Source organism: Manis pentadactyla, chromosome 7 (assembly GCF_030020395.1).
Source record: "Manis pentadactyla isolate mManPen7 chromosome 7, mManPen7.hap1, whole genome shotgun sequence".
In the NCBI taxonomy this organism is placed as follows: Eukaryota; Metazoa; Chordata; class Mammalia; order Pholidota; family Manidae; genus Manis; species Manis pentadactyla.
The window spans coordinates 104783833-104809313 of NC_080025.1; the positions used below are offsets into that span (position 1 = coordinate 104783833).

Sequence of the window (25481 nt, forward strand, 5' to 3'; positions counted from 1 at the left end):
CGATGCAAGCCATAAAATTTTGAATTCCCTGATGGGAGTCATTCTGCACCCACAGGCTGGGAAGGTCTGAGGAGGGGTACGGAGAGAAGGGTGCACCCAGGGAAGAAGGCCAGTCAAGCGTGTCTGCAGCGGTGCCCACAGTCAGAGGGCTAAGTTCAATGGCTTGACGGCAGAAGAGATAAATGGTTACATTGTAGCTGTGTAAATAATATAATTTCTAAATATTATGCCACCAATATTAATAAATGTGACACTTTTTTAAGCAAACATATGCTAAACCCTTATTGTTCAGTGCCACCCAGAGATGACAGCTAATGACAGCTTGTTAGCACTTGTCAGGCTCTTGAGAGGAAAACACTGTATAAATATAAATTATCATCAATTGAGGTTTATTGCTTTCTACTCTATCATGGCATTTCATAGGTAATATAATGAAGTTTTGATCTCTCATTCTCACACCATACAATCAGCATTATTTAGTGTATTGTCTAGAACATTTAAACTCTAATTAGTTTATGCTCTTGTAACATTTACCATAAGGACTTTTCTTATCTGATAATTATGCTTTTGGTGTCTTCCAATGCATGCCAATATAAACTGATTAATATTTAAGTGGTTTCACACTGAGATAATATAAAACTATGTTATGACTATGTCTCAGCTATGTCTGAGAAAGAGAATAGCTATGGCCTTACTCTATCTGAATTATAACATGATTATTCCTGATGATTCAATATGAATGTTTAACCCAATAGGCAATTGCCAGTTTCCAGGCTAACACTTAGTTGGCTGATTGAAGGATGTTCTGGGGTATGGAAGGCATTCAGGGATATGCAGAGGATCACAGTCAGAGCTGGACTGGGGGGCAGAAAGCAAACAGAGTGCAGGAAGGCCTGGCTGGCAGCTGTTTGGAACTGCAACTTAGGAAAAACCAGAAAGGGAGACATAGGCACCCAGGACTCAAATTTTCAAATTTTCTAAGTGACCAGCTAGAAATCAGGAGGATGGATGGATATCCACTGTAAGTCTAATTTTTTTCCTCTTGCACATATAATAGTTTATAGAAATAAAAGCCTTGGGTATGGGAAATTAAAGGAAGAAATTTTGGAGTGGGGTAGCTCATAAAGTCTTACAGAACATTATTAAATAACAGTTAATTTATTAGCAGGAAACATTATTAAATAACAAAGAGTTTAAATACCAACATATGCAAAAAAGTAACAGAGTAAAAATTAAAAGGCCTGAGTTCTGGTCCTAAAGAACCAGATGCTAACTTATGCTAACTTATTTGTGACCTTCATAACTTATACTAACTTTTTTACCTTGAAATGTCTTTTCATCTCTCTCAGTCTCTTTCCTCATCAGTAAAAAGAAAACAATGGACAAAAGTGATCACTCAAGAACAAAATCACTTTATACCTGGCCAAATGCAATTGACTGGAATTTTCCCTTTTTGGAAAGGATTTACCTTAAAAAGCATACAACTCAGTTATCAGTGTGTCTTCTCAACTGCGCTGTGTAGAAGACAGAATAAACCATTAACCCCAAAGGAAGAGAAACTAGAAAGTGGAAATCCCATGATGCTGCTGAACCACTGTTGGTGTCTGACACCCAAGTCACATTTTCCTTCTTTCTTTAGAATCACAAGTAGCCCCAAGCGCTCCAAGCCAGAGGAAGCCAGATACAAAGGCAAATAACACCACAATGTGTGGTAGAAAGGGCCACAGTTCCCTTGATCTCTTTAACTTCGTTTTATGGACTGTAGTAAACTCTCAAACTTCCTTATGCCTTAGTTCTCATCTTGATTTGTAATTAATATTATCTAAATTACCTTTGTCATAAAAAGAATTAATATTTTTGAAATACTCAAACTCAAAGCATTTCAAAACAAAGTTGTTTTGAGAGTGGGTTAATGTGCTTAATGGAAATAACGATGAACTCGGAATTAAAAAACTGATTTGAAAGCAAGTTTGCTATCCAGGAGCTGGGTGACCTTCTGACTTCTCTCTCTCAGTTTTCTCCTCTGATAAGGGTAAATTGCAAAATCTTTCCTGTCCACCCCAAGATGGCCAATTCAAATGGGATCATCAAACACGTGGCACTCCTTGAACTCTAGCAGGCTATAAAAAGTGAGTTCTTGACACTATGTGTATACTTAAGCCAATATTAGACTGTATATCAATGATACTTCAATTGAAAAGAAGCAAATTTTTAAAAGTTGGAGGAAGGGTTCTTGATAGCCTCATCACAATCAAAAGGAGCTAGAGACCACTTTTCCATTCTCCTCGACTGGCAATCAGGGAACTTCAGGATCTCCAAGATGTGAAAGAACACCTACCAAAGAAATGAATTCAACCTGAACTTCACAGCTTTACAAACATCCAGAAAGAGTAACTAATAATTGTTAGAAGGTGTTTAGTCCTCATTCTTAACTGGTTTGTAAAACAATAGCAGCAACAGTTAGCAAATGCTTGTTCACCAACAAGTCCACATTACAGCAAAATATCTGGCCGCACTCAAAATGTACTGTGAGCCAGTCTGGAATGATCTGGGTCTTCACCTCTGGAATAAAGACCCACCCATATTGTGAAGACAGACTGGACCATGACAGCATTATCTAGAAATATTTTCTGTCCTGCATGCTGAACAGGACCATCCTCGAGAGAAGCCCAAATAAACCAGATGATCTTTGCTCATTTCATGGATTTATTTGTTTCTAGATACTATTCTGGATACTTTTTAAAAGTCAGAGAGGCAGTTGGTTCTCTCCGCTGAGTGCCCCCTATATTGCCTTTAGTTACAGGTATAGCTCCTGCCCAAGGGTCTCCTAAAATTATAGTGGGAAGAGAAAGGGAAGGAAGACAGCCAGTGAGGCCCCTCTTGGATGAAGGTTTATTTTGTAAAATACTTAATGGACAAGAAAATCCATTCTGCCCTTTTTGAGGTCCTAAAATACAAACTTACACACCCATCTGCAGTCAATCATTCTCCACACCTCCAATGTCCAGAAGCCTTGTTCTACAACAAAGAATATTTCTCCAATATTTTTTCATTTTTCTAACTCTGCATCTAAATCCAAATCCATTGAAAAGTAAATCATTTTTTAAATTACATTTAAAATTATAACATCATTATCATATTACATTCCCAATTTTGCAGTGAAAAGTGTTTTTTTTTTTGTCCTCATTCCTCATTCCCTCTAGTTTTTGGCATTGGAAAAATTGATTGGATCACCAGTTTCTTGTGAGCAAGAACAGATTTTCTACTCAACTTTGAAATTCCCCAAAGAAACTCATTGAGTTTTATATCCAAACAGAGTAAGGGCTGCTTACAGCTGATAGGCCAACTGGTTTCCCAGCAAAAAGCAAAATCTTAGGAACAAAACAAACAAACAAAAAGCATCAATTCTAAATTGCCATCAGCATCCAGGCCAAATAAATGCCTTTATATTTGCTCACGGTTTCTCATTGGCCCATGGTCCCTCTGTCTACTTGTGGTGCAGGTTGCCTATTCAGAGGGTGGAAAGGACCCTTGGCAATGAGTGTAGGTGCAGAAAACATAGGTTTATTGGGCAGCCAGCATTATCCCGAGAGGGACATCTGTTCAGCAGGAAGCTCCCACTCCGTGCCAGTCTTCGGAACCATCTGCCTCTTTATGCTTCGGGACACACACACACACACTTCTCTGTGCATTGACTGGGTAATGAAAGAGAAGCTAGCAACATGAAATGTATACCCCACAGCAGAAGCTGAAGGAACACAGTAGAGAACCACATGATTACTATATGAATTTGTCTGTGCCTGGAAGAAAAAGAATTTTTTGCCTTGTGCATTCCCCACTCCAGCCCCAGCCCCAATGCTAGAATAATAATTTACAGTTTGAAAGATGCAATAAAGATCATCCAAGATGATGTCCAAAGATAAATTTCAAGGTCAAAAATCTACTGTAAATTCTTCAAAACTTACAAATGCCTCTTTTTAGGAAGCTTTCAGATGGGGTAATTGGAATGAGAAGCAAAGTGTCCTTTGGATGACATTTAATTATTCTGTAGGGTTGGTTAGATCAGGTGATGGGAGAATAGGGTCAGTGAGACTAATGTCACACAACGCAGACATGGGCAGGAGACTGCAGGGCATGTCCTACTAATACCTGTGTGTGCATGTACATGCATGCACTTACATACACATGTGTGTGTATGGAAGGACAAGACAGAATGTTATTGCTTAAATGGATCCAGTATCTCTCTAGTGCTGCACCTTTTCAAGCTGATGTCCAAGATGAGTAAAGCTGTGTAACTGTTTGAAAAATGTTATGATGATTTTATAATTTATACCTTCCTTTAAAAAATAATTTAGAAGCTTAAAAGGAAGCCAAAATAAGAGAAAAGGGAGCAATAGAAAATTCTAGATAGAAAGTGGAGATAATAGTAACAGAGAAATCAGAGATGAGAGTTACTGCAATTGAGCGCTCAATCTGGCTCTTCAGTCAAACAAAAAGAAAATCATGAGAATGAAATAACCCTCGTGATGTAATAAAAGGAGGCATTACCAGCTTACAGAAAGAAAGGTCTTTCTGGCACTGAATTTAAGAGGAATTTATTGCATGAAAATATGGAGAGAGATGTTGATAGACTGAGAAACATTAACAAAACATTACTCAACAACAAGTAGTGCTGCATGAAGCAAGTTGGCATGGAAGTACTGAGTATTGGGTTTTGCAGTAGACACACCTGAGTTCAAATTACTAACTAGGACATTGTTCAACCTACTTAAGCACAGGAGGCTTCTGATTCCTCATCTCTAAAATGGAGTTGATAGCACCTACCTCCTAAGGTTGTCATGAGGATTAAATGAGATAAACCTGGTAAAGGATCCCACACAGTAACTGTGCACAAGTAGGTACATGAGAAATGTTGGTTCCACCTCCCATCCTTTGCTCCCACTCACAGTAGTTACATTCAGGTCTTCATGTAGATGAAACAAAAGTCAGAGATGTAATGCCCTTGAAGGCATTCCACTGAAAGTGTAGGCATTACAGTAGTCTAAATAGATTGCTAACTAGATGCAACAGCAGTTTGGAGAACCCGAAGGAATGGTGACTAGCCTGTCTCTTAGACTGACAATTATCTCAACCACAATCAGGGAGCTGCTGCAGGACTCATTGCCAAGTGGAGGGATTAACATCGTTTGGACTGTTTTGCCTAGATAGTGGGCCATCCCACCACCACACAGAGGTTGGCTATGAGCACGTTTATAGATAAAGCCAGTTCTTTGTCTCAAAAAAACATGAACCTATTAAATGCTTAGACAAGAATGAATTGGGAAAGGAGGGATGGAAGATGGCGGCGTGAGTAGAGCAGCGGAAATCTCCTCCCAAAACCACATATATCTATGAAAATATAACAAAGACAACCCTTCCTAGAATAAAGACCAGAGGACACAGAACAATATCCAGACCACATCTGCACCTGGGAGAACCCAGCGCCTCGCGAAGGGGGTAAGATACAAGCCCAGGCCCCGCGGGAGCCGAGCGCCCCTCCCCCCAACTCCCGGCGGGAGAAGAGCAGGCAGAGCGGGAGGGAGACGGAGCCCAGGACTGCCGAACACCCAGCCCCAGCCATCCGGGCCAGAGCACAGACACAGTGCGTGCCCAGGGGGCCCTGGATGCTAGGGAAACAGGGCAGCAAGAACAGCGACCAGGCACCGAAGGCCGGTGCCAGAGGACATAAGAAAAGCGCGACCATTTTTTTTTTTCTGTTTTGTTTTGGCGAGCGCTTTTTGGAAGTCTTAAAGGGATACGGCCCCCAATACTAGGGAAACAGGGCAGCAAGACCGGTGAGCAGATGCCTGAGGCTGGCGCTGGAGAATAAAGAAAAACAAGCGGCCACTTTTTAATTTTTTTAATTAAAAAAAAAAACTTTTTTTTTAAGTTAATTTTTTTTTTTTTTTTTGTGGTCGTTTTGTTTTGGCGGGTGCTCTTTGGAAATCTTAAAGGGACAGGGTGGGACACTTAATCCAGAGGTAGGGAATCCGGGGATCTCTGGGCATCCTAACCCCTGGGCTGCAGGAAGCAGGGAGGCCCCTTACGGAGATAAATAGCCTCCCAGCAGCTCCTGCTCCAACGCGACTCCACCACTTTGGAGTAGCTGCCCGAGCCAGGCCACGCCCACAGCAACAGCGGAGATTAACTCCATAGCAGCCGGGCAGGAAGCAGAAACCCTGTCTGCGCTCAGCTGCCCAGCACAAGCCACTAGAGGCCGCTGTTCTCCCAGGAGAGGAGGGCCACAAACCAACAAGAAAGGAAGTTCTTCCAGCCGTCACTCGTCCCAGCTCTGCAAACTATTCCTATCACCATGAAAAGGCAAAGCTACAGGCAGACAAAGATCACAGAGACAACACCAGAGAAGGAGATAGACCTAACCAGTCTTCCTGACAAAGACTTCAAAATAAGAATCATAAACATGCTGATAGAGATGCAGAGAAATACGCAAGAGAAGGGATGAAGTCCGGAGGGAGATCACAGATGCCAGAAAGGAGATTACAGAAATGAAACAAACTCTGGAAGGGTTTATAAGCAGAATGGATAGGATGCAAGAGGCCATTGATGGAATTGAAACCAGACAACAGGAACGCATAGAAGCTGACATAGAGAGAGATAAAAGGATCTCGAGGAATGAAACAATGTTAAGAGAACTGTGTGACCAAACCAAAAGGAACAATATCCATATTATAGGGGTTCCAGAAGAAGAAGAGAGAGGAAAAGAGATGGAAAGTATCTTAGAAGAAATAATTGCTGAAAACTTCCCCAAACTGGGGGAGGAAATAATCGAACAGACCACGGAAATACACAGAACCCCCAACAGAAAGGATCCAAGGAGGACAACACCAAGACACATAATAATTAATTAAAATGGCAAAGATCAAGGACAAAGAAAGAGTTTTAAAGGCAGCTAGAGAGAAAAAGGTCACCTATAAAGGAAAACCCATCAGGCTAACATCAGACTTCTCGACAGAAACCCTACAGGCCAGAAGAGAATGGCATGATATATTTAATACAAAGAAACAGAAGAGCCTTGAACCAAGGATACTGTATCCAGCAAGACTATCATTCAAATATGACGGTGGGATTAAACAATTCCCAGACAAACAAAAGCTGAGGGAATTTGCTTTCCACAAACCACCTCTACAGAACATCTTACAGGGACTGCTCTAGATGGGAGCACTCCTAGAAAGAGCACAGCACAAAACACCCAACATATGAAGAATTGAGGAGGAGGAATAAGAAGGGAGAGAAGAAAAGAATCTCCAGACAGTGTATATAACAGCTCAATAAGCGAGCTAAGTTAGGCAGTAAGATACTAAAGAGGCTAACCTTGAACCTTTGGTAACCACGAATTTAAAGCCTGCAATGGCAATAAGTACATATCTTTCAATAGTCACCCTAAATGTTAATGGGTTGAATGCACCAATCAAAAGACACAGAGTAATAGAATGGATAAAAAAGCAAGACCCATCTATATGCTGCTTACAAGAAACTCACCTCAAACCCAAAGACATGTACAGACTAAAAGTCAAGGGATGGAAAAACATATTTCAAGCAAACAACAGCGAGAAGAAAGCAGGGGTTGCAGTACTAATATCAGACAAAATAGACTTCAAAACAAAGAAAGTAACAAGAGATAAAGAAGGACACTACATAATGATAAAGGGCTCAGTCTAACAAGAGGATATAACCATTCTAAATATATATGCACCCAACACAGGAGCACCAGCATATGTGAAACAAATACTAACAGAACTAAAGGGGGAAATAGACTGCAATGCATTCATTCTAGGAGACATCAACACACCACTCACCCCAAAGGATAGATCCACTGGGCAGAAAATAAGGACACGGAAGCACTGAACAACACAGTAGAGCAGATGGACCTAATAGACATCTATAGAACTCTACATCCAAAAGCAACAGGATATACATTCTTCTCAAGTGCACATGGAACATTCTCCAGAATAGACCACATACTAGGCCACAAAAAGAGCCCCAGAAAATTCCAAAAGATTGAAATCCTACCAACCAAACTTTACAGACCACAAAGGCATAAAACTAGAAATAAACTGTACAAATAAAGCAAAGAGGCTCACAAACTCATGGAGGCTTAACAACACGCTCCTAAATAATCAATGGATCAATGACCAAATCAAAATGGAGATCCAGCAATATATGGAAACAAATGACAACAACAACACTAAGCCCCAACTTCTGTGGGACACAGCAAAAGCAGTCTTAAGAGGAAAGTATATAGCAATCCAAGCATATTTAAAAAAGGGAGAACAATCCCAAATGAACGGTCTAATGTCACAATCATCGAAATTGGAAAAAGAAGAACAAATGAGGCCTAAGGTCAGCAGAAGGAGGGACATAATAAAGATCAGAGAAGAAATAAATAAAATTGAGAAAAATAAAACAATAGCAAAAATCAATGAAACCAAGAGCTGGTTCTTCGAGAAAATAAAAAAAATAGATAAGCCTCTAGCCAGACTTATTAAGAGGAAAAGAGAGTCAACACAAATCAACAGTATCAGAAATGAGAAAGGAAAAATCACGACGGACCCCACAGAAATACAAAGAATTATTAGAGAATACTATGAAAACCTATATGCTAATAAGCTGGAAAACCTAGGAGAAATGGACAACTTCCTAGAAAAATACAATCTTCCACGATTGACCCAGAAAGAAACAGAAACTCTAAACACACCAATTACCAGCAACGAAATTGAAGTGGTAATCAAAAAACTACCAAAGAACAAAACCCCCGGGCCAGGTGGATTTACCTCGGAATTTTATCAGACATACAGGGAAGACATAATACCCATTCTCCTTAGAGTTTTCCAGAAAATAGAGGAGGAGGGGATACTCCCAAACTCATTCTATGAAGCTAACATCACCCTAACACCAAAACCAGGCAAAGACCCCACCAAAAAAAAAACACTACAGACCAATATCCCTGATGAACATAGATGCAAAAATACTCAACAAAATTTTAGCAAACCGAATTCAAAAATACATCAAAAGGATCGTACACCATGACCAAGTGGGATTCATCCCAGGGATGCAAGGATGGCACAACATTCGAAAGTCTATCAACATCATCCACCACATCAACAAAAAGAAAGACAAAAACCACATGATCATCTCCATAGATGCTGAAAAAGCATTTGACAAAGTTCAACATCCATTCATGATAAAAACTCTCAGCAAAATGGGAATAGAGGGCAAGTACCTCAACATAATAAATGCCATCTATGATAAACCCACAGTCAACATTATATTGAACAGCGAGAAGCTGAAAGCATTTCCTCTGAGATCGGGAACTAGACAGGGATGCCCACTCTCTCCACTGTTATTTAACATAGTGCTGGAGGTCCTAGCCACGGCAACCAGACAAAACAAACAAATACAAGGAATCCAGATTGGTAAAGAAGAAGTTAAACTGTCACTATTTGCAGATGACATGATACTGTACATAAATTTCCCTAAAGACTCCACCCTAAAACTACTATAACTGATATCGGAATACAGCAAAGTTGCAGGATACAAAATCAATACACAGAAATCTGTGGCTTTCCTATATACTAACAATGAACCAACAGAAAGAGAAATCAGGAAAACAACTCCATTCACAATTGCATCAAAAAAAATAAAATACCTAGGAATAAACCTAACCAAGGAAGTGAAAGACTTATACTCTGAAAACTACAAGTCACTCTTAAGAGAAATTAAAGGGGACACTAACAGATGGAAACTCATCACATGCTCGTGGCTAGGAAGAATTAATATCGTTAAAATGGCCATCCTGCCCAAAGCAATATACAGATTTGATGCAATCCCTATGAAACTACCAGCAACATTCTTCAATGAACTGGAACAAATAATTCAAAAATTCATATGGAAACACCAAAGACCCCGAATAGCCAAAGCAATCCTGAGAAAGAAGAATAAAGTAGGGGGGAATCTCACTCCCCAACTTCAAGCTCTACTATAAAGCCATAGTAATCAAGACAATTTGGTACTGGCACAAGAGCAGAGCCACAGACCAATGGAACAGACTAGAGAATCCAGACATTAACCCAGACATATATGGTCAATTAATATTTGATAAAGGAGCCATGGACATACAATGACGAAATGACAGTCTCTTCAACAGGTGGTGCTGGCAAAACTGGACAGATACATGTAGGAGAATGAAACTGGACCATTGTCTAACCCCATACACAAAAGTAAACTCAAAATGGATCAAAGACCTGAATGTAAGTCATGAAACCATTAAACTCTTGGAAGAAAACATAGGCAAAAACCTCTCAGACATAAACATGAGTGACCTCTTCTTGAACATATCTCCCCGGGCAAGGAAAACAACAGCAAAAATGAGTAAGTGGGACTATATTAAGCTGAAAAGCTTCTGTACAGCAAAAGACACCATCAATAGAACAAAAAGGAACCCTACAGTATGGGAGAATATATTTGAAAATGACAGATCCGATAAAGGCTTGACGTCCAGAATATATAAAGAGCTCACACGCCTCAACAAACAAAAAACAAATAACCCAATTAAAAAATGGGCAGAGGAACTGAACAGACAGTTCTTCAAAAAAGAAATACAGATGGCCACCAACAGACACATGAAAAGATGCTCCACATCGCTAATTATCAGAGAAATGCAAATTAAAACTACAATGAGGTATCACCTCACACCAGTAAGGATGGCTGCCATCCAAAAGACAAACAACAACAAATGTTAGCAAGGCTGTGGAGAAAGGGGAACCCTCCTACACTGCTGGTGGGAATGTAAGTTAGTTCAACCATTGTGGAAAGCAGTATGGAGGTACATCAAAATGCTCAAAACAGACTTACCATTTGACCCAGGAATTACACTCCTAGGAATTTACCCTAAGAATGCAGCAATCAAGTATGAGAAAGATCAGTGCACCCCTATGTTTATCGCAGTACTATTTACAATAGCCAAGAATTGGAAGCAACCTAAATGTCCATCGATAGATGAATGGATAAAGAAGAGGTGGTACATATACACAATGGAATACTACTCAGCCATAAGAAAGGGCAAATCCAACCATTTGCAGCAACATGGATGGAGCTGGAGGGTATTATGCTCAGTGAAACAAGCCAAGCAGAGAAAGAGAAATACCAAATGATTTCACTTATTTGTGGAATATAAGAACAAAGGAAAAACTGAAGGAAAAAAACAGCACCAGAATCACAGAACTCAAGAATGGACTAACAGGTACCAAAGGGAAAGGGACTGGGGAGGATGGGTGGGTAGGGAGGGATAAGGGGGGGGAGAAGTAGGGGGGTATTAAGATTAGCATGCATGGGGGGGTAGGAGAAAAGGGAGGGCTGTACAGCACAGAGAAGGCAAGTAGGGATTCTACAACATTTTGCTATGCTGATGGACAGTGACTGTAAAGAGGTTTATAAGGGGGACCTGGTATAGGGGAGAGCCTAGTAAACATAATATTCGTCATGTAAGTGTAGATTAGTGATACCAAAAAAAAAAAAAAGGGCAGTTCCTGTGTGGTAACCTCCAATGAGTTCTACACAAGAGTATAAAGGGCATATAAAAATGTAGGCAAAGGGTCTGTTTGTGTTTATACAGAGGATCCAAGCCTAATTGGGCTACCCCGAAAATGAACTAAGATACGATATGAAAAAGAACTTCCAACATCAGCACTCTCTGGAAGACTCATGCCAGAAGGTGATCATCAAAAAACCCCAACAAAGATCCACGCACTGCTACAGCTATAGATGCACTCATTCCTCCAGTTCCTGGACTTGCCATGGGAATGAGGAAGGAGATATCTAAGCTGGCCTGTGCATACAGTAAAACAACAAATTTGACTGGATCTATACTGTTGGAACTCAATCAAGAATTAGGAGAAGTGCAAATTGTAGCGCTCCAAAATCTTACAACTACAGACTATTTACTGGTAAAAGAACATAAGGGATGTGAACATTCCCCAGGAATGGGTTGTTTTAATTTGTCTGATTTCTCTCAGACTGTTCAAGTTCAGTTGGACAATATCCACCATATCATAGATAAGTTTTCACAAATGCCTAAGGTGCCTAACTGGTTTTCTTGGTTTCACTGGAGATGGCTGGTAATTACAGGTATGCTTTGGTTACATAACTATACTCCTATTATGTTAATGTGTGTGCGCAATTTAAGTAGTAGCTGAAAACCTATACATGCTGAAGTTACTCTACAAGAAGATATGTCAAAGAAATAATCAATCTTCCCATGTTTTCTGCCGCCTGCTACTTCTATAGCTTTTCTTCTTCCTTCCTAATTACAACCCTTAAATAGAATTCGTGCCTCATATCAAATTTACCGAGTATCATAATTCTTCCAAGTGGTAAAGATACCTCAAGACAAATGCTGGGCATAGAAGCTACAGGGCATAAATATGCAAAGAAATAAAAAGCTAACCTTTTCAAACAATAAGGCTTCTCTCTCACTTACCAACTTTACATTTCCCTGTATGGCTCCGGAAGATGACTGGTTAGCCAGAGACGGGTAAGATTCCTCAAGGGAGGAACAACCTAAGACAGGCACAGTCGCAGGGGGGTCATCAGGTGAGAAATTGGGGATCAACAGAGGTGAGGTTTAGAACCTCACCCCCCCGTTCTGAGAGAAATCTTCTGCATACGTGGATGTTTTATTGCCCTTGTCTAGCTTGGATTAACACATAGTCTACAGGCACACACCTGATCATCTACATGTGCTCTCTTACAACACTAAACTATGTTTTCTACCTTTATCTTGTATCTACCTACCACTTCAGCATTTTATTAAAAATAATAATAATAATAAAGAGAGAAATGTGGTATCCACATAGAAATCAAGTATAAAAATCAAATGAGTATTCATATTTGAACTGACTGTTTATAGTTCATAATGCATGAGCAAAACCGAAGGTTTCTGTGATGGCTGCCCTTGTACTGTTCACCATGTAAGAACTTATTCACTATGTAAGAATTTGTTCTCTATGTAAGAACTTGTTTGTTATGCCTCAGAAGATTGGAGACTGACAAAAATTAGGCTTGGGGTGGATTAATGATTGTGCATTGAGCATTGACTCCCCTATACAGAATTTTATTGTTGTTAACAACCATTTGATCAATAAATATGAGAGATGCCCTCACAAAAAAAAAAAAAAAAAAAAAAGAATGAATTGGGACCCAAAACTCTGTATCATAGGGCCTTGGAGCAATAATTTCAACTTGGAATATTTAAAAATAAATGTCACCTACTTAGAAAGATACCAAAAAACAAAATATCTCTATATAGCTGATAAAACATATATTTTAATAGTACCATCACTAGATGGAAAAATGAATGTACACACATAAGATGGATGATTACTCAGCAGTCCTTTACCATGTCTGACTCTGTACTAGGCTTTTGCATGTATATTATTTCAATTAATTCCAGCAACAGGAAAATAAAGGTAATATACTGGATTAGCATAATCAATCATGTATGTACACATCTAGATACAACTGTAAATTTTACATTAATGATCCATAAAAGAACTGTTAAACTAAATTAAAGAATACTACATGATCATATATATGGTCCATAATGCAGTTAAAGGGACTGAAGCAGAAAATGACCATTAGTAGAAAAATAACGGCAATTTAATGAGCATGTATATTGCTTTGAGCATAATTAACAACTGGGTTAACACAGGCAAATTTCAATACTACAAGTTCTTTAGCTAAAAGAGGGATTAACCAAAATTCATTTTCACAGCCAAATTCCAGCCTCTGGCAAATTTTCTAAAATCTGCACATTTTCTCCAGTGATGAAAGCAGGTCAACAGTGCTGAGCCAAAGCGATAACTGAATTTTAGCAGCTCACTATGCAAAAGCCACTGAGACCAAGAAGGTCACAACCAAGGTTACTGTGCCACCTCTTAATTGCTGTGCTGTCAGAAACACCACAGATCATTTGCAAATACTGAAACAGAAAAGAGATGTCAGGGTTCAGTAACAGAGCAACCAATAAACTTAGAGAATTTTCGGAAACTTTTTTCTACCCAGGGCCTTTCTCACCTCCCGAAAGACACAATCATTCATTCACTCATTATTTATGGCTGCTCACTGTGTGCCAGGTACTCCTCCAGAGGACAGTTACATGGGACACAGGTATGGCCCTGCTAAACGGATATTCTCAGACATAAGCACAAACTGAGGGGCACAGTTTTAAGGAAATAAAAGGCTTAGAATCAAAATGCAGGCACATTACTATGCAAATATGATAAGGGCACATCGTCTGTTCAACATGCTCAAATTGCACTTGGGAGAATGATCCAGTGTAACTGATATACTCTATTACAACTCCATCCAATCACCCGCTCAGGGTCCTCACAGCTGGGAGTGAGTTTGACCAGTGGGTCTGTGCAGACCAGGCTCTGCAGAGCACAGCAGAGCCTAGAGGAAGCACGAGGAATCCCTGCAATGCCCCAGTCCTTGGACCCCACAGCCACTTCACACTCGGCTCAGGATAAGCCCCATGTGACACTGAAAAATTATTAAATCTGTTGATCACATGCCAGGTCAGAAACGTGACAGAAAGGTGCTCTTACATGGATGTAAAAACACCTTCAGGCACGAACACAGATGAACTCCAGGTGTCATGTCAACATTAAGCCATCACAGGTTTTTATAACTTTTCCATATATAATTTCAAAATGATTACAGTGAGACATGCTTTCAAGTTTAGGTGAGATAAGGAGCCCTCCCACACAGAGCAGCCAAGAGAAAGAGTGATCATGAAACAACCACACACTGAGTGTCTGCGATATGCTAGGAGCAATGCCAATAGCATGGCTGTGGCTGAGGGAGAAAAGACGCCCAAGAGTTGCAGGTCGATCAGGCACAAGGGTCTCCAGTATTACTGGTGTGTGTGCAGAGGCAGAGATTCAGAGGGCAAGGGCATGAGAATCAGATGGAGGCCCAGTTCTGCCTCTCGCTACTGCATGACTTTAACACGCTGCTTGTTCCCATTTCCTCATCTGTAAAAGAGGACAGCTGCATGGTCATTGTGAGCAATGATGGTTATTATGTCAGACACTTCAACCTGACTGCCATAATAAGAAACTTGGCTTCACTACTCATTAAAGGTGTGACCTTTCTGTGCCTCAGGCTTCCTCATCTGTAAAATGGGGATTCTTAATAGTCTCTTATAGGTGAGGACTCAATAATAAATTGGTGCAAAGAACTTAGAATGGTGTCTGGAATGTAGGGAGAACTTGAAACAAGTTAGCTCTCACCCTAACTGAGGACACCATAACTGCTAGTTAGAAGGAGCTCTGAGGGTGCTGGGAGGGTTTTGAAGGAAGAAGAAGATTTCACCAGGAAAAGTTGGTGGGAGCATGCGTACACCAGGAGGGCTGAAAATGCAGAAAGGGGAAAAAATCATATGGGACAGTGGTATGGGAGGCCTGATGGCAGCCCTTGTCCCCTCAGGTCCCATCCTCAGCTGCTTTTGTCCCACGCACTTGCTGAGCCAATCCTGACCAGCATAGCACCCTCTCACCAACCAGCGAAGTGGGAACTAGTGCTTGCATCACAGAGCAGGTGCCCAGGAAAATCCCTGGACACACACATGCCCAGGAAGGCTCTCTCCAAACCCACCCCTTGCCCAATAATTATTGTATAATTATTTGAATAATAACTACATGCACAGTAATAACTGTGCTCAAGCTTATTTATGTGCATCTGATCCCCCCAGTTAGGCTGTGAGCTCCACGAGGACAGCTCTTACCTGGATGGACCTTTCTTACACAGGACACAGCACCTCTCAGGATACAGAGGAGATCATCACTACAAATTGACTGAATCAACACCCACACAGGAATAAATGCTCTACCCAATGACGCCTGAGTGAGGGAGCAAATGCATCTCCGTTTTGCAAATGCAGAAACCGAGGTCCAGTGAGGTCATGTTAGTGGCCAAAAGTCAAAAAGATAGGGGAGGAGCTCAAACAGAATCCAGGTTCCAAGACTGCCAGGGCAGAACCTTCCATCAGCTGCAGTGGGCACATCAAAACACACAGGTCAGACACAACGCTGGAGACGAATGTGGAGAACCACAGCTGGGATTACAAGTAGTGAGCTTTCTGAAACAGATGAGCAAGTCTCATTCCACTGCACACATACACAGTGAGTTTTTTCCCTGATACAAGTTATATTAGAGTTCTCCAGAGAAAGAGAACCAGTAGGATATCTCACACACATACGCAGAAGGAATATTATTATGAAGAATTACGATCCAGTGATTACGGAGACCCTGCCACCTGCAAGCTGGAGACCCAGGAGAGCTGGTGGTGTGATTCAAGTCCAAGTCTGAAGGATCAGGGGAGCTGATGGCTGAAATACCAATCCAAAGGCAGGAGAAGATAAGATGAGATGCCCCCATTCAGCTGTGAAGCAGGATACAACTTCTTCCTTCCCTATGTATAAATCAAGTTAACTTGTACTCTGAGGTCCTCTAATGTGCAAAAAGTAAATTCTTCCTTCCCCCACCCTTAGCTCTATTCAAACCCTCAACAGACTGGATAATGCCCACCCAATTTAAGGGGGCAATCTACTTTACTGAGTCTACTGATCCAAATGCTCATCCCATTTGGAAATACCTTCACAGACACACCTACAAACAATGTTTCATCTGGGGGCACATCATGGCCAGTCAAGTTGACACACATAAGATTAACCATCATAATAGTGAAGTCACCATAGATGCACACATGTGCATGGGCCCCAAACAGGAAGACAGCAACCCATAGGGGAACAAACCCCTTAAGATCCTCAGAGAACTTCCAGGGGGGTCCTGACAACCAGCATGGAGGCAGGAGGTCCAGTGGTGCTGGACAGCCACAGCCAACAAGCCTCCTAGGTGAACAGAGGCTCTGCCACAGGATGTAGGGCAAGTTCATGATCCTCTGGGAGCCTGCTTCCTTATTTGTACATGAGAATGTTCCAGGTACCTACCCCATAGGGCCTACTATAAGAATTAAATGAGATAATAAGTAAAAGGTAATTAGAACAGTGTCTGACATAAACAACATTCAACAAATGTTCATGGTGTGTTTACTGTTTCCATAATTGTCAGAGATTAAAAAGTCATAACCAGAGCTGAAAAGCCACACACACACACACACACACGCACCACTCCAAGAATTACTTGCCTAAGGTATGCTAGGCAAACTTCTATCATACTACTTATCATAGATACTAAACTTGGTTATATGAAGATCTCTCTGTCCTTTCTATATGGAGTATTTTCTGAAATCAAAACACATCATATTGTTTTTAATTTTATATCTTCAATGCTTAGTACTTGGAAAGCGCTCATATTAGTTTGCTAAAAATGTCAAAATGGAATGAAAAATTTTGAATCACTTGGATTCAAAGAGTGATAACTGCAAGAAGTATTCTGAAAATCAAAATTCAGTTTCTTCCAATTTCATTGGTGTCTTTTTAGATAGTTCACTATATAAGCAGTATCTATAAATCAAGTTAACTTGTACTCTGAGGTCCACTAATGTGCGAAAACATCAGCCCCGTAGCTTGTTGATGTTCACCCAACTTCTTTAAGCCAACACATGTGACTGAATTAATCCAATTCATCAGGGAGCCCAGCCTACCACCAACCCTTACAGGGACCCAATCAAACAGGTTCTCTCCAGAAGGCGGACACGCAGATGCTCCCTAACAAGTGCAGTGCACTGGAATCGGTTCTCTCACACCGCCTGGTGGGAGGGGAACAGCATGTGTGGAGGAATTGACAATGGAAACTCTAACCCACTTCCAGGCACTATGGTAACATTCTGTGAATTGGCTAACTACTTAGATACCCCTGCCAAGTGTGAGATTGCCATCTCCAAGAGTATATTAATAACAAATCTTATTCCATTTCTATATAATACAGTCATGACTGTCCTCAAATATAATTGTGTGGTTCAAGGTAAAACACTCTATAAAACAATGCTTACTGTCCCTAAGTGTAAGCCCCATCTATCATGGAAGCCAGACTCATTCCTTGCCTAAAGCCAGCAATATGTCTTTCGGATGAAGTACAAACTTTGGGAATTAATAATTTCACTACATTATATAGCCCATCCATTATAACAATGTAGCTATGACTGGTTCAGCTATTATAGTTACTCAAGCCAACCTCATTCACAAGGGACAATTTGTGCCTAGAGAGGCAGTAGAATAATGGTTCTAGGACTCATTCATTCATGCCCTAGTAACTGTTTGTTGAGTGCCTACTATGTGCCACTATATGACAGGTGTTGTGGCTACTGAAGAAAAGAAGATAAAAGAAAATGTTTTGCTCTTACAGAGTTTAATTTTAATGAGAAATGATAGACAAAAAAATTAAAAGATCATTTTAGATAATGATGTATTGTTAAGAAAAATTAGGAAGGTCTTTCTGATGAAGTGAAATATACAAGAGGAGAAAGGGGCACCAATGCAAAGATTTCCCTTTGTATAGAATTTAATATGGCTTCTCTCTGTTCATACTTCTGTGGAGCTTTGTAGAAGAGCCATAGCATTCAGTTTGCCAGAAAGTCACAGCTCAGACAGATCAAACAAACTTGAATGCAACTCCTCACACCAAAGAGCCTAGAGAGAGATCTTGTCAGATGCTTGAGTGTAGTTTAGACATTTGGGAAAAACCTCTGTTTAAATGGCCCCCCAGACATCTGAATGATTCCAGACTATAGACTATTTTGAATTATTTCCTCATTAAGGATAATATCCCTTCTCTAAACTTTCCCTGAGGAGGACTGGGTTACAAGGCCTGGAGAAGACAACCAAGGGGCCCACAGGTGGAATGGACACTTACTGCATACAGGCCACCTGGTGTCCACACCCCTTTCTTTTGGCAGCAGCAATGCTCATTTCATCCCCCAGTCTCAGGCCGCCTGCTGTGAGGAAGCCGCACTCCAGCTCCAGGATGGAATGACTCACCCAGGCCTGGCCAGTGGGCACTCTCTCTCCCCACAGGAACTGGCAAGGAATGGGCATGTGAGCCAAGTAAGGTAAGTCCTGGGACTTGTGAAGGAGTTATTAGAAGTCTTTTTTTTTCTTCTGGGCTGAACCTGGAGGAGGTCTGTGAGGCCTAGCTGCAACAGGTAAACCTGGCAGAGAACAGAGCTTTTGTGGTATTACAGGAATGTGGGAAGATGGAGTGAGACACTGGGCCTAGATGCCTTCATCTGAGCGCCTGAATCAAGCCATACTTAAATTCAGTTTACTCTCAGATTCTCAAATTCACTAGTTAAAAATTATCTCTTTTTTCTTATACAAGTTTAAGAAGGGTTTTCTACCACAGGGCACAGAAAAATTCCAAACACAAACCATAGGTAAATTCTCTTTTAATTGCAAATTATTGAGAACCCAACACACTTCTCAATATATCTGAAGAGCCATTTGTAGCAAAGTGAAGATTACTGTAAAAGAAAAATTAGTTCTCTTTTGATTTCCAAGAATCATTCATTCTTTATTTGGCACATAGCATGTTTTCATATTGGTGCCAGCTACCTCTTGCACAGGATGAAAATGTATAAAACATCACTTGCTAGCCTCAAAGTGCATATCCTATAATCTATCACCATTACTGATGCTTTACTAATCTGTAAGGCTTTCTGGGTTATAAAGCACTTTTAAAACATTGACCTTCAGGTGCATGAATCAAACTAGATTCATCCGAATCCTTATTTATAAGGTCTCATCACTCCCCACACCTGGCCCATTCTTACTGCCTGCCCGCCAACCCCTTACTCACATCATCTTGTCGCAGTTACACAACTGAACAAAGAAGTGGAGACTCTAAGTAACCAGCCCAGCTTCACAGTTAGTGAGCTCCAGATCCAATATTTTATCCATGTTCTTCCCATTCCCCTCATCAGCCTGTTCATAAAAGTATAAAAGAAGGAGCCCCTCCAATCACACTAGCGAGGAGCTACACAGAACTGGCTGGTGCAGACACTGCTGCTAAGCACAGAGCCAGAGTTTATGGAATTGCTTCCAGTCAATTGCCTATTTGACTTCTTTGAATGTGGTCATTTTAAAGATAGTTTGCACAAAAGAAGTTGGTACCTGCAGACCCACTAAAATATTCCAGTGCAACAGTAGGAGATAGTTTAAAGTATTCATGAAAAAACTTCTTTTCAAAAGTTACTTCTTTAAAGTGTTGGTACTTCCTTTCTTTACTGACATTTTCTTTTGACAGATCATTAATAGGTCGTTTTTCCCTGTCTTGGTTCCTCTGGTTCTGACTAAAGCCAATCAGGTAGCAAAAGGCGCAGGAGTTCCATTTATTTAATCTAGAAATAAAATCATATAAAAAAGATTTTTTACATTTTTACAGGTAATTGATTTCTATTTCTTTGCCTGAAATGATTCTCCTCTTATTCTCCTCACATGTTAAATTGGTGAAGCAGTTTTACTTTATAGGAACAATGCTCTCAGAAGAATTAACATTTTCTGCTTTGGCTGATCAATTTAGAAAAACTGTCTTATTCACCTAAAATACAAAATCCTCTCTCACACTATACAATTCAAGAGAGTGGGGAACATAAGAGTAAAGGAATAGAAATGCTTCTGTGGCAACTGATGTTTACAGAAGTAATAGACTATGACTTGGGTCCAGATCCTTCAGACACCACACAGTACATGGGTGTCTGGATCAGAAGCCCTGTGTTCAAGCAGAGCTCCAGGCCTACTGCTTACAGTTGACACTGGCAATACAAGACAGACTGGTCCCATGTGCCATAGGAGGATAAGAGCTCAGTATTGAAATGCCTCCTCCTACTCATAGGCAAAGAAGGAAACAAACACGCGATGAAATTTCACAAATGGGTAGGTTGGGTATGAAAGGGAAACATGACTGACACTGGCAATGAGGTGCACTTATAGCCAACAGTGATGAGAATGAGAAAAGGGAAGATGCTGTGGCCCTTGGAGCCACTGAATCCAGCCAGAGAAAAGAGGTGCCATGAATGATACAAATGCTCCATCTATGGGGTCAGCCAGGCCAGGTCGAAATCCCGGCTCCACTGCTCTCCAGCTTCACTGCCACAGAGCAAGAACATGAAGAGGCCAGTGCCTGGTACATTCATGCTTTGGTGGGAATGGCCTTCCTTTCTCCCCTCCCTACTCACTTTCTATGATGGTCCTTGGTGTAAGCAAAGCCCTATGTCTTCCAAGGTCTACCTTACTTTTGATGATGTTCAAGTACGTGCACCATGACTAACAGAATGAGTACAGAAACACCTCCATTTTTCATTAAATTTACCTAATTAACCTAGAGAGGTTTTAAAAATAGAACTTACCAAATTGTGCCAGAGTTAATTGCATGCTGTTGTCTGTTCAATACTTCTGTCTGTATATCAGTCTGTGTCCTAAGAAGCAAGATTTGCCCTCACATATGCCCCGTTGACTCTTTTCCCCCAAAGAGCTGCATTAGCACACCTACCATATTGGCCTCCAAACTGTGTTTCTAACAAAGCCTCCACCCACTGGTTTTAGAACACTGTAAATCAGATCAGGTATATGACTAATTCTCTGGCTGGGATCAGGAATATGAGTAAAGGAGGCCGCTGAAAGGAACTGAGCTTGTAAATGACTTTAATGACTATTTGTAATATATCAATGAGGTTTACCACAAGATGAATAATCAGAACAGCTAATAATAAAAATAATGAGTGCCCACTTCAGATCTCTGCCTTTCCTGTCCTCGCTATTTCTATTTGCACGCCAACACCACTAACACAATGCCACCATCACCAGTCCCAACTAGCCTTAGTTTTCTCCATAGCACAGGTGTATTTACTTCCTCTATTTTATGTCTCACTCTACTAGAATGGAGGCTTGAAGAGATCATCAATTTGTTTGTTTTCCCTTCTACACCCTCAATACCTAAAACACTACCTGGCACAAAGCAGGAGCTCATAAATATTTGTTGAATGAATGGTCAGATCTAATATTTCTCTGAGACCTTCTCTCTAAAGAGAATGTCATGAAAAGTAAAAGCTAATATAATACAAAAATATCAAACAATGCGTTTCTGAGAAACTTCCAAAATAAATGGTATAAACATGTTCTTTACAAACAACATCTTCTGATACCAATTCAAGTATGACTTTTAGCCTTGGTTCCTAACATCCCTTAAAGAAATGTTTAGTTAAAAAGTTCCTTTCCAGATGTCTGCTACAACTCTAGGACTATTCAGGCCTGACCCACCCATGAACAATGTGTCAGACATTTAAAATAGCAGCAATGGATATTCTAGTGCCACTTGGATCAATGTCCCACACCCCAACTCCAGATCCACACCCCTACTCCATTGGCTTAGCTACCAAACTGCTTCTTTATTCCATGGCTGCAGATTCCTTCAAATTGGATAATGATGAATAGACTCTTCACAAAGATGTAGAACAATATAAGGTTATGAGAAAAAATATAGGGAATTACACTTCTGATAAAACATGACTGACACTGGCAATGAGGTGCCCGTATAGGCAACAGTGACGAGAATGAGAAAAGGGAAGATGCTGCGGCTCTTGGAGCCACTGAATCCAGCCAGAGAAAAGGGGTGCCATGAATGATACAAATGCTCCATCTATGGGGTCAACCAGAGCAGGTCGAAATCCCAGCTCCATTGCTCTCCAGTTTCACTGTCACAGATGGTGATCAGATTTGCCATTTATCTTCCCAAGAGAAACAACCCAAACAGGCAACATATATAAAACAATGGTTTTCAAGACACTGGACATCAAGGCAACAAAGAATAGGTAATGAAGAGTGGTAGCAATCTGAGAGATGGGAACAAAACACAGAGGGGGGCTCTATGACAGCCACAGCTTCCTACCTTGAGAACGTGTTCAGGGTTCAGTGCAGGGAAGGGTGACCCAGGTGGAGCCTGGTGGATTCCCTGACTTAGGAGATGGAGTTGAGATTCCAGAGACACCAAGGCAGCTAGAATGGGTGGGTCAGACTACCTAAGAAAAAAGAACTACACAAAGAAAAATACCAGAGTCTAGCAGAGAACCCCACCTGAGAACAGAGCTATGTGGTATCAGTGGATCTGCGTTTGGAAGATGTGGCTGCTTTCATACTGCAACAGCAATAGAGTTGAGTATTACAACAGTGACTACATGGCCCTCAGGGACAGAAATTTAGTTATTTGTCTCTACAGAAAAAAAGTGCAACCCTGACTAGCATCATACTCAACAGTAAGAGACTGAATGCTCTCCTCCTGAGATCAGGAATAAGACAAGGATGTCCCATCTCACTATTTCTTTCCCGTTCAACATTATTCTGGAAGTTGCATTCAGTGCATTAAGGCAAGAGAAAGGAATGAAGATCAGAAGGAGAGAAGTAAAACTGTCTTTATTTACAGACAAAAACCTTATAGAATCCACCAAAAGACTACTAGAACTATTCAATCAGTTTGGCAAGCTTACAATATACAAGATGATTGGGTAACAACTCATTCTACACCTCTATAATATCATTTGTAATATAAAAATATACAAAATAGTATTAAATCTGACAAGATTGTCAAGCCCCGAATACTGAAAACTACAAAATGTTGCTGAGAAAAAAATTAAAGAAAATCTAAAATAACGGTAAGATATATTGTGTTTATGGGTCAGAATGCTTGATACTGTTAAAATGTCAATTCTCCCCAAATTTATCTGTAGATTCAACACAATTCAAACACAAATCAAAATCAGAGGAATTTTTTATAGAAACTGACAAACTAATTGTGAAATTTATACAGAAATGTGAAAATCCCTAAAGAGCCAAGGCAACACTGAAAAAGAACAAAGATGGAGAACTAATATGACCTGATTTCAAGTCTGATTATATTATAAAGACAGTTTGGTATTAGCATCAAGATAGACAACTAAGTAATGTAACAGAATAAGAGTCTTGAAACTGACATATAGAAAACTGATTTTCAACAAAGATAAAATAACAATTTAGTGGAGAAAGTCTAGTATTCTCAGATGGGGCTGGAACTACTGGATATTATATGCAAAAAAATTGAGCTTAATCAATACCTCCCACCACATACAAAAATCAACTTAAAATGAATCATAAACCTAAATATAATTCCTAAAACCTACAGAAGAAAATGCAGGAGAAAATCTTTGTGACACTGTATTAGTTTGCTATGGCACAACAAAGTATACAAACTGGCTGGCTTAACAGAAATTTAGTGTCTTATGGTTTGGGATGCTATAAGTCCAAGATCAAGGTATTACTGGGTTGGTTCCAAGGACTATGAGAGAAAGATCCTTCCAGGCCTCTCTCCTTGGCTTGCAGAGTGCCAGCTTTACCCTCTGTCTCTTTATATCACCTTCCTGTATATGTGTTATCTCCCTATCCAAATTTTCCCATTTTATAAGAATAGCAGTCATATTGGATTAGGGCTCACCCTTATGACCTCATGTTAACTGATTATCCCTGTAAAGACCATATCTCCAACAGCTATAAATAAGGTCACGTTCTGAGGTACAAAGGGTTAGGACTCCGACATACCTTTTCTTGGGGAGGAGGGAAGGGGACATAATTCAACCTGTAACAGACACCAAAAGCACAATCCATAAAATAAAAAATTAGTAAATTGGACTTTATCAAAATTAAGACCAACTACTCTTCAAAAGACAGTGTTAAGAAAATGAAGAGCAAGCCACAGACTATAAGATAATATTTTAAAATCATGCCTGATGAAGGATTTCTGTCTAAAATACACAGACTCTCCAAATGCAATAATAAATTTACCATTTTTAAAATAAGCAAAAGATTTGAGCAGATATTTTACCAAAGAAGAGACACCCAGATGGCAAATAAGCACATAAAGGATGTGGATCATCATTAGATGATACAGAAATACAAATTAAAACCGCAATGAGATACCACTGCTCATCCATTAGAACAGCAAAAATTTAGAAGGCTAATGATACCATGTGCTTCAAGGGCATGGAGCAATTGGAACTCTCATATTCTGCTGGTGGGGATGTAAATGGAAAGCAGTTTGACAATTTCTTAAAACTTTAAACATGCAGATACTATATCATTTGGCCATTCCCACTTCTAGGTATTTACTCTAGAAAAGCAAAAGTCTGTGTCCATACAAAAACTTTCCCATGATATTCTTAGCAACATTATTTGTAAGCCCCAAACTGAAAATAACTCAAATGCCCATCAGCAGTAAATGAATAAAAGTACTGTAGCATTTAATCCAGAGAGTGCAGTAATATTCTACAATATAAGGAGTGAACCACTAACACATGCAACAACATGGATGACTCTCAGAACAGGTATACTAAGTGAAGGAGGCCAGTTTAGAACGAGTGCACACCATATGAACCCATATTT

General features: G+C 40.2%; 1 protein-coding gene across 7 annotated transcripts in view; it reads right to left on the bottom strand.

Moving 5' to 3' along the window:
- The window catches only part of PDE1C (phosphodiesterase 1C), a 479464-nt gene that overhangs the window by 234357 nt on the left and 219626 nt on the right, over positions 1 to 25481 (bottom strand). Inside the window, exon 1 of one of the 7 annotated variants that reach the window (XM_057504644.1) lies at positions 24642 to 24660. The exons of the other annotated variants lie outside the window; for them this stretch is intronic. The gene's annotated coding sequence lies outside the window, so the exon portion shown is untranslated. Of the gene's footprint in view, positions 1 to 24641; positions 24661 to 25481 lie in introns of those variants that run through there. 7 annotated transcript variants of the gene reach the window in all.